Source organism: Cryptomeria japonica, chromosome 6 (assembly GCF_030272615.1).
Source record: "Cryptomeria japonica chromosome 6, Sugi_1.0, whole genome shotgun sequence".
In the NCBI taxonomy this organism is placed as follows: domain Eukaryota; kingdom Viridiplantae; phylum Streptophyta; class Pinopsida; order Cupressales; family Cupressaceae; genus Cryptomeria; species Cryptomeria japonica.
In genome coordinates, this window is record NC_081410.1 from 660,814,049 (window position 1) to 660,824,691 (window position 10,643).

Here is a 10,643-nt window from a genome sequence, read left to right on the forward strand (position 1 = left end):
AACATGTCATCTTTGGTTTGATACTTATCATTAACTTGTTTAATGACTGCCTATCAATCACCATAGGCACAAAGGTCAATGATCTTCCACTTGACAACTATGCAAACCCTTGTGATGAGTGCCTCATATTCAACGATGTTGTTGGTACATTGGAATGTTATCTTGTAAGACTTTTGTATACAATCACCTTGAGGTGTAATAAAAAATATGTCTTCCCCTAATACTTTCTAGGTATAGGAGCCATCAAAGTACAATTTCCATTGGATGAACTATGTGACTATCATAATGGCATCATCAGGGAATTATGTTATTAATGGATGGTCTTCTTGCAAAGGTGCTTCACCTAGTTGATTAGCAATCACTTATCCTTTTATAGCTTTTCGGTCCTCACACTCAATATCAAACTCACTTAGAATCATGGCCTATTTATCTATTCTGCCTATGAGAGCTTCTTCGCAAACTAGGTACTTGAGTGGATCAATTTTGACAAAGAGTTTAGTCTTATGATTAAGCATAGAGTGTCATAGTTTTTGAGTACTTAAAACCACAACAAGAAATTCCCTCTCAATAAATGTATAATTGAATTCATAACCCACTAAAGTATGACTAATAGAGTAGATAGCTCTTTCTTTTCCTTGCAAATCTGCGTATGCAAGATGTTCCCCCAGAGCATCTATTGTAGCTAATATGTACAAGAGAAGAGGTTGATATGGAAGAGGAAGCATTACTATTGGTGGGGATGCAAGGTATTCCTTAAGTTTGTCAAATGCCTTCTGACAGAGGGAATCCCATTGAAATTTGGTATCCTTGTCAAGCAAGTGGGTGACAGTTGGCACTTATTAGCAAGTTGGGAAATGAATCGGCAGATTTCTTGAAGTTTACCTTGTAGATTTTGTAGTTGTTTGAAATTCCTAGGAGGTGGCATGTCCACTATAGCCTTAACTTTGGCATGGATGACCTCGATGCCTCATCTTGACACAATTCATCCTAGGAGTTTTCCTAAAGTGACCCCAAAGAAATATTTCTTGGGATTAAGCCGTACTTTGTATATCTCAAGACATTCAAATAATTTTGTAAGCACAACAATATGTCCTCTTATTTTTTATTTTCCCAAGAGTTAATCTATATGTTCCTCAATGATTTCATGGAAAAGATGATGAAATATGGAAATCATAGCTCTCTAATTGGTAGTCGTAACATTCATGAGTTTGAAAGGCATTACTTGATACAAAAATGTTCCCCAAGGAGTTGTAAAGGTTGTTTTATGCTAATCTTATGTTGAGATTTTGATCTAGTTATACCCTGAAAATCCATCCATTAATGAGAGAATTTCATGCCCAACTGTAAGATCCACTATCATATCTATATTAGGCAATGGGAAGTCATCCTTAGGGCATGATTTGTTGAGGTCTCTAAAGTTTGTCCATATGAAAATTCCCCCATCTAGTTGGTCAACAGGTACTATATTGGAGACCCATTTTGGATAATCAATAGGGAAAATGAAGCCCACATCTAGCATTTTTTGTAACTCATCTTTGACCAAGAGAGATTTTTGGGGATACATTTTCCTCAATGTCTGCTTAATGGGTTTTGTATTAGGATGAACTATGAGGTGGTGAACCACGAGGTCAAGATCTAATCTTGGCATATTAGTATATGTCCATGCATAATTTTGTTGTGCACCTTGGAGGAATACAATGGTATTTTCCTTTTCTTGGTCAATGAGATATTTTACAATGAATGTGATCTTTGGATTCTCCACTATCCTAAGGTTGACTTCATCTATTTATTCAATCAATATGGAGGATTTTTCCTGTTGTGATGGTACTATGATAGGAAAATCAATTCTCTCATCCTCCAGCACCTCATTGACGTTTTCACTAGTGGATATGTCTTTTATTTTCAATTTTTCTATGTTCGATAGTGCCTCATCGAGGTTTTCACTCAAGGACTTTTTTTGTTTTATTGTCTTTTTTGTGACTAAGAGAAGTGATTTAGCTAGAAAAGTAAGCACTCTCATATAGCTAGATCTTATTGACTTTAGTGTGATATTCAAGTTCATTCATTTTTAGGAGTATTGGGATAGCATTGCCATTTACACATGTGTCAAGGATGGGTGGTCCTTATTTATTCCAATTGATTAATTTGAGGTATACAAGTGGGAGTTTGGATTGAGTGGATGGAGTGATGGTGCAAATGCTATTGTCGGAGAAGAGGTCATCAAGGTATTCAAAAGGAAGTCCATAGAATTTATCTTCATTGAATTCATTAATATCAAAAGGAGGAGTTTGAGGAGCACCAGCAAGGGTTAACTTGGGTTCTGGGAAGTAACCCAATCCCTTGTTATGCTTATAAGATATAGGTGAAATTGGCTCCTTTTTGCCTTGTTCCTTAGGTCTTAAACCATGTCCTTGATATCTCATTTTGTCCCCAATAGGGTATGTCTTATGATATTTCTCTGTAAAGATATTGACTAGTTCATCATCTTCTTCTCTATAGAGCCAAGAGGTGACATCCTCTTCAAGATTTTCTTCATCTAATGGACCCCACTACTAAAATGTAGTCTTCTAGAAATGTATGGTGGGTTTCTTCTATATTTCTATCTCTTTAGACCTATTATATGAATTAGGAGATGTAGGGAGGTGGCCCACATAGAGTTCTTTTTGTAAGATGTATTATCCACATTCATTATAAATGCCCTTCACCTTGATCTCAGATTGGGTGGATTTGGAAGTACAAGCGACATTGGAAGCATCAATGTAGGGTGTAGAGGTGGATTTGTTAAGAGGGAAATTATGGAAATGTTTCCCTTCCAAGAGTTTGCAATATTGAAAGAGTTTGGGAATGGAAATAATAGTGATTTCTCTACCACTGTATGGAAATTTAAGGATTGGTGATAGGTGGAGGGGACAGAAGTGAATTGAGTAGATCTAAGGATGACCAAGAAGGATATGATACAAGAGATCAAGGTCTAGGAATTGACAAGTTGTTTCGACTATTGCTAGTCCAACTTAAAGTGGTAGTGTAATGGTGCCTTTAGAGACTCTCTTTGCATCATCATAGGCTTTGATTGTGATCCCACTATAATCAATGATACTATTGGTGTGTCCTAGTTGTTTTATTAGCTTAAATGTACACAAATTGAGACTAGATCCACCATCTATAAGGACCCTTTTTATTTTATGCTTATGAACAAGGGCTTTGATATGGAGGGGTTTATTATGGGATGGATAATTGTATGGAACGTTCTTGCTAGTAAATATGAGGTGATGTTGGGTGGTGAGGTTCCTATCAAGACTTGGAATTGTGAGGTATTAATGTTATCAGGAACATGGGATTCAAGAAGGGCCTTTTTAAGGATTTCCTTGTGAATGGGAGAGGTTTTAAACAAGTCAAGAATGGATATTTGTGTGCACGTTTTTCCATGATCAAGGATGTTGTAGAAATATGTTGATGGGGTGGAGGAAGATGGAGGATGTGGAGGAGGAGCTCCTTGAATGGTCACTCTTCCCTTAGGGTTCATTATGTTACAATTAGCAAGTGAAGAGAGAGAAGAGACTCCTTGAATATTTACCCTTCCTCTTCAAGTATTTGGATTTGAATCAACTCCTTCGATGGTGATGATGTTAACTTAGGTGTCAGTCACCTCTATTCAGGTAACAAGGGATTTGAAAGATGAAATGGTATTGCTGTCATAGATTGAAGTGATATGATGAGGCTTTTTCCTTACCGTACTTAGGAAGAGGATCTTTATAGATCTTCAACTTGTCATTGGATGTGTTGGATTTGGCACCTATAACTTCAACGTCATCCTTATCAACAAGGTATTGGATATAGTTCTTAAGTTTCATGCACTTATTAGTCTTATGACCTTTGATATGGTGGTATTCACAATATTGATTCTCATTATACCATGCAATTTTGGGTTGACTTTCATCATAATGTAAGTCGATGGGGTATTGGACCATATTTTCCTTTAGTAGTTGTTGGAAAACAACGCCAATAGGCCAGGAAAGAGATACTCATACCTTGACTTGTTATTGGATCAGGATGGGCCATGGGGAATGGAAGTGTTGGCACTTTTTTGGGGTTGATTTTTTTGTGGAGTGGTGTTGTGGGGTTGGTTGGTATTGTTAGGTGGATTAGATGGTATATAAATTGTTTCAACATGCTTAGAATTAGTCGCACCATCATTCACCGCATTTTTTATTTTTTCCTAAAACTTGGGCTTGTCATTAGAGGAAGAACCTTGGGAGTTTCATTGGCAATATTTGATGACACCTTCTTCCAAGAGTGCTCTTTCTAAGTTTGGGTCTTTTTTAGTAACCTCTTCAAAATCATCAAAAAATTAGACACATAATCAAAAGGAATTTTTGGGTATAAGGTTGCAGATTGTTGGTGTGATTATTTATTCATATTTGATATAATTACACTTTACTTAAGTTCACTTAGGATAATGTATCTCATCGTAGTTTGGATATGAGACACCTAGGGAAGTGTGCACATAGGGATGATGTATGTAGGATAAATTCCACCTTGTGTGGTCTTATCTTGTTGTTACATTCCACCTTCGATGGGTGATCCACCTCCTGTGAAATGTTTTATTATTTCTCAAGTACCTACCCTTGTTTCTCATTGAGCTACATGTCATGATTGTGTGCTCACATGTCCATTTGGCCTTACCTATATAAGCAAGCTCATCTTCTTTGTTTTGGTTAATCCAGTTGATCGTATTTGCATATTGATGAGAATACAGTTTGTTCTTTTAAAATGATTATCTCTCTTATTTGTGCTTTTCTTTGTACCCTTGATCTTGGAAAATACTCACATGGTATCAGAGCCATTGGGGCTTCATTGATTAGTCTTTGGGAGACATTTTGGAGGGTGTCTTTTTCAGATCTGAAGAGTTGCACTTTTGGGGGACCTCGTAAAGTAATTTCGACCTCACCATTGAGTCTGGGAGGCTGTTTCCATAAAAATCGAGTATAAATTTGCCTATAATTGGTGAAAGTGTATTTTTGGGCATTGGAGGAATTTTTTACCCAATTCGGACAGTACGGTACAGATTTTGAAAAAACAAATCTGCAAAAATTTCAATTTCCATTTTAAATTTGCAGTTTTTTTTTCAAATTGTTTGTAAAAAAAATTTTGAAATTTTTTTTTAAAAATAAAAATAAATAATTCTTTTTTTTTTCGAGAGGGGGGGGGGGTCCACTGACCACCCCACCTTGACACTATGTCACTGCTGCAGCTTTTTGCAAGCTGACGATTACTGCACATTGTACCTTCACCCTCTAGTCATTGCCACCATATGGCCCCGTTGTTCCTTCTGGCAGCCCCAACCATTGTACAGATTCCCTAGCTCTCGCTCCACTGGACTCCTCCTACCATAGCACCTCCCACAGCAGCCACCATTCTGCCACCTCTGACTCACGCCTCAGTCGGTCGCCAACCACCCTACCAGCTCAATCACCGACGGATCCCTCACGTAGTCCACGTAGCATCCTCACACAAGCTCTACATGATTAAACCACTCATTTGCTCCACTAACACGCCTGCCCAGTCATCTCACATGCAGGTTTCCCTCCTTGCCACGTAGCAGAGTAGGATTTATCATCTTTGTGCCTAGTCAAGGTATGAAACACACAATCAAACTAACAAGTATCACCATGTGATTTGATGAGCACCGCTAGGTCAACGCCCAATTGGCGCCAACTCACAATGCCATACAAGTGTATGGTCTACACAATCAACACACCACGTCACCATACCACGTCAGCATCCATATGGTCAGCAAAAGGGGTGCGATGGTTTGGTGACGTCCATACGAATGTCAAATTTAATACAGTGAATTGCTGACATCATGCGCTACGTTGAAACTTTTTGAAAATTTTAGACCCCCTCTCCATTTTAGTTTTTGAATTTGCACTCCAACTTTGAAGGCTCATATCTTGGTCATTTTGAGGCCTTTTTCAGTGGAATTTTTTTTTATTTGGGCTAATTTCTTGTGCTCCCCATAGTGGTGTGGTTATTTTCTAATTTTGGTGGACATTTTTTTCATAATTTTCAATTTCTCTCAACCGTACCTGTCCAATCCTCAATTTTGCAACTTCAAAGGCTTTGTTCAAGCTCATACGACCTCCTTTTCAAGAGCCGTATTTTTTTTAAGTGCATAATTTTTTGTCTACTTTCATGTTGTGCTATCATTTTTCACCAATTTAGGTAGGAATTGTACTTTTAGAAATTGGTCTTTTTTGGCCTACTTGGTACTTGTAATTTGCTTGGAGCTTAGTTTAGATCTCTTGCATTATCAGTTTGAGTCTTTTTTGGCCTATTTGAGGCAATTGTAAAGTTGAAATCAGAAGTCCATTTTGCCATTTTTTGCAAGTGGCCCATTGTACACGCACTAAGTATAAAGTGTCAGATCATCATTTTTTTTGGGGGGGGGGTTCTTTGATTGAGTGAATTTGGGGGGGTGTCTTCTATGATTGTGCCTCTCTTTTCCTTGTGCTCTTTCATTTTTTGTTGCTATGGGTCCTCCTAAATTCCCACTTTTAACTCTACATAATAATGCATCATGGAAAATAAAAGCTTGGAGTAAACTAATGAAAAAAGGACTCACGCATTACATAGATGGAACAATAATAGCACCAACAGATCCTAAGGCTAAACCTAATGCTCAATTAGAATGGCTCAGTAAAAATTGTATTGCTCCTACAACTTTGAGAAAGTGTGTACCAGATGACCTCATTTTTCATATTGAGAAGTGTACTACAATCAAAGAGGCTTGGGATATCTTTCAGAAATTGTATGGTCAAGTTGATGAAATCCGAGGTTACAAGATTGACAATGAACTTACCAATTTGGATCCCAAGAATTTTGATACAATCCAAGACAATGTCACAAAATAAAATTGAGCTAAGAGAAAAGCTTAAGGATTGTGGTATTGACAAAAAGGATGCTCAATTGATATTCAACTTGTTGGACAAGCTTCCATCCTAATATGTAGCATTTGTTTCTAGCTTCCAAACCCATTGCTTGATAGTGGGAAGTTCCTACACTATGCCTTCATTTGATTCATTCACTGAAATGTTGATGTTGGAGCAATCCAAGTTGTTGATCATGGGGATTCTCAAGCCTTCAAAGTCCAAGGATTTGGTGTCTAATCAAGGGAATCAAGGGAGTCAAGGCAAAGGTTCCAAAAAGAAGCAGAAGCAGTCTAAGTCAAAACCATAGTAGGAAAAAGGACAATCATCCTCTCCATCACAAAGTGATTATTCATCCTCTTCCAAGAAGGGAATACACCTAATAAAGAGCAACCAACTTGTGCTTATTACAAGAAGTATGGTTTATGATGAGCATCATTGTCACACCAAGTAGATTGATAAGTTAACAAATCTCCTTAAGAAGAACAACATCAATTTGCCATCCCCCTACAAGAAGATCGAATCATCTCCTTCCTCTTCCTCGCAGTCAAAAGGAAAAGGGCAAGCATTTGTGGCTAAAGCAGGTTCTTCACAATAGTGGATACTTGACTCGGGTACCTCTTGATGAGCCAAAATAATGGCTTCGTTTTGTCAAATTTTGTCATAGAACTCTTGCTTTGGTCATATATTTGGGTAATGTATGGGTTCTAGGACTTTCTTGGTTGTGTCTTTGGACCTTATTTATCTTAGACCTAAGGTTGTTATCTAAAGATCTTTATATAGCCAATCTATGCAAATTATCTGAATTAATCTTAAAATATGGTTTAATTTATGTTATGTTGTTATGTTAACATCAATGGATACACATGTTTTTTTGCACATTAACGCCATGATGTAGGGTCAGCAAAGATGAAAGGATGACTAAGCTTGTGCTTAAAAGACACATTAGCGTGTCGCTAGATGCAGACCTAGTCAAAGTGGAGCAGCATCAAAGAAGGTCATAACCAATTGACCGCTTCCTCAGCAAGGCGATCTACAGAGCATTCATGATTGTTCCTAATGGAACATAAATCTAAGAAGGAGGTTGCACTATATTTTCTCAGCAGCAGGACGGTTGTTGTTTTGCATTCATGCATTCACTTCTTCTCCTAATGTAATAAGTATTTTTCACCTATTCCTCTAGGACGTGGGTTGATTAGTTAGGAGTTTGTTATAAGTTTTCTTATAAATAAATGTCTCTATCTCCTCACGGGGGTAGACAGAACGACCATAGAGTTAGTAGTATTCAGTTTTCAGACTTATGTATGTGCAATCAATTTGAAGTAGATAAAATAATGGTATTCTAAGCTTATCAGTTGTTATCTGAGTTCTGGATATACTCATTCAAGGGGGCCCACTTGGTGAGTAGTTCCTATGTGTTTTTTCAGTTAATTTTTTGTTTTGTTATAGTTGTTGTTTTGGTATTCAATTGTTCTTGTAGCCACTAGAAACAGTTCTCATGTCTATTCCTGCAGCCAAAGAAGGCAAAGTAGTTCCTGCCCCCTGACAAGAACATTTTCATTAGTAGCATTTGCTTAAGTTACTTTCAATTGTGATTTTTTATTTTTCTGCATATTTGTTTTAGAGAATTTCTTTTGCCAGCAGTAGGATAGAATGGCTGCAATTTGAGCTTAGTGCACATACAGTGCCGGCCCATTTCAATTTTTCATCCCTGGTTGATAAAGTAAATGAACCTTTTCTATAGGAAAGATAGCTTCTTAGTAAGGATGTCCAATCCCTGAGATGAGTTTTTAGAGCCCAGTTGCTATTCCAATTGCAAGGACCAACATTGTTGGCGTCATTGTCGGGGATGGTGCCAAACTAAGAACCTGTCGTAGTCGTTAGTTTTAAGTCTTTCAGTTTTCTTTAGAATTAGTTCTTAGAATTCACTCATAAAATCTGCATGCATAGAAGAAGAAGAGATGCATTAGGAAGATTTCTTCCCTCGCATTCTGCTCTTGGAATAAGCTCAAATCAAGCCACAGATATAAATCCTTTTGTTGAAGCTTTTGTGCAAGCTAGAAACCAAGGTGTTTTTTATTTGTCAAAAGGAGACCTTGATTTCTTAAACGAACCCCCTGAACAGAATATTTTACCTTTGGTTCTTTATCAAGGACCAATGGCAGGAAATCATCTAGGAGGCCGAGGTGGGCATCCACCTCCACCTGTGAACCCAACCTTTGAATTCCCTATTCCTGACCTGCATGATAATGCAAATTTGAAGAATATACTAGACTCCTCTGTTCCAAACTTCTATGGCTTGGTCACAGAAGATCCAAATACCTTTCTATTTGAATTTGATATTATCTGCAGAAGTTATGATTATACCACTGATGCCCATAAAATCAAGCTATTCTCTGCTACTCTAAAAGAAGTTTCTCTTAGGTGGTTCATGAGTTTAGGTAGAGATGTAATAACTAAATGGGATGAAATGAAGGAAAAGTTCTTGGAGAAGTATAAAGATTACCTCAAAGGAATTGATAGACATGGTGATGATATCTTCCGAATGACACAAAAAGAAGATGAAAGTCTAGAAGATTATCCCGAGAGGTTTATGTTCAATGTCAGGAAGTCTAAGCATAATACCTTGAGTGAAGAATCCTTGAAGTAGATTTTTCTAAGTGAATTAATGAGGACTGTATTGAATCATTAGACCTCATGGGAGGAGGAGACATTACTCAAGTTCCATGGGATGACATCAGGAAGATCTGTCAAAAATACTCCATGGATTCTGCCAAGAAAGGTAGCTACTATAGGCTTGGATCATCAGCAACAAAATCATCTACAACAGTTTCAAGGATGGAGATAACTGGTCTGCTAAAGGATTTTAAGGAGGACATTATTAATAACATGGCTACTCAGTTGGATACACTTCAAGGAAAGAAGAATCATGAAGAAGCAGAAGAAATGCTTGCTGAATTTTGTCCTCATTGTAGGCAAAAGAAGAAGGATGTCAAATGTAAGCTCCTTGCTAAAATTGGCAGTCAGTAGGATCCTCCATATTTCAAGCCAGTTTATGGAGATGATGAACAACTATTCTATATTGCACAATGAAGGTCATGGCCCCTAATACAAGGTATTCCACAAGATCCATTGTCTTTTTTTGGTCCTTATATGAATTCTTATGCACAAAACAATCAATGGCAACCTCCATAATCCCAAATCTTTAGGAATTATACTCCTCGGTCTTGGAATAACTCCCAAAATAATTGGCCCAATTATCAAAGCCTTTTTTTTCAATGGCAAAAACCAAAAGGGAATTAGTCACAACCTCAGGGTAACTGGCAGCAGTCACCTGAATGGAGGGGAGATCAGCAATGGTCAAACCAATCCTTTGGTTTCCTACAACCACCACAGTAGTCCCAACAGCTATCTTTAATGACACCAGCTGCTAATGCTACTCCACCCAAGTCAACTCAACTGCCAACATAGCCTGTGCCAAATCCTAATAATAAACCTCAGCAATAGCAACAAGTTTATTCAGCTGATCCTAATCAATATCCTGCATACTCTCTCAGTATAAGTGATATTCACTTACGATCAAGGACAAATTTGCCTACCCCATATCTTCCATTAATAACTGAATTATCATCTGAGGAGATTGCACAAGATACTACATCTGACCAACCTACAGATCCCAAATAGGTACCTCAATCTGAAACTACAGGCACACCTGTC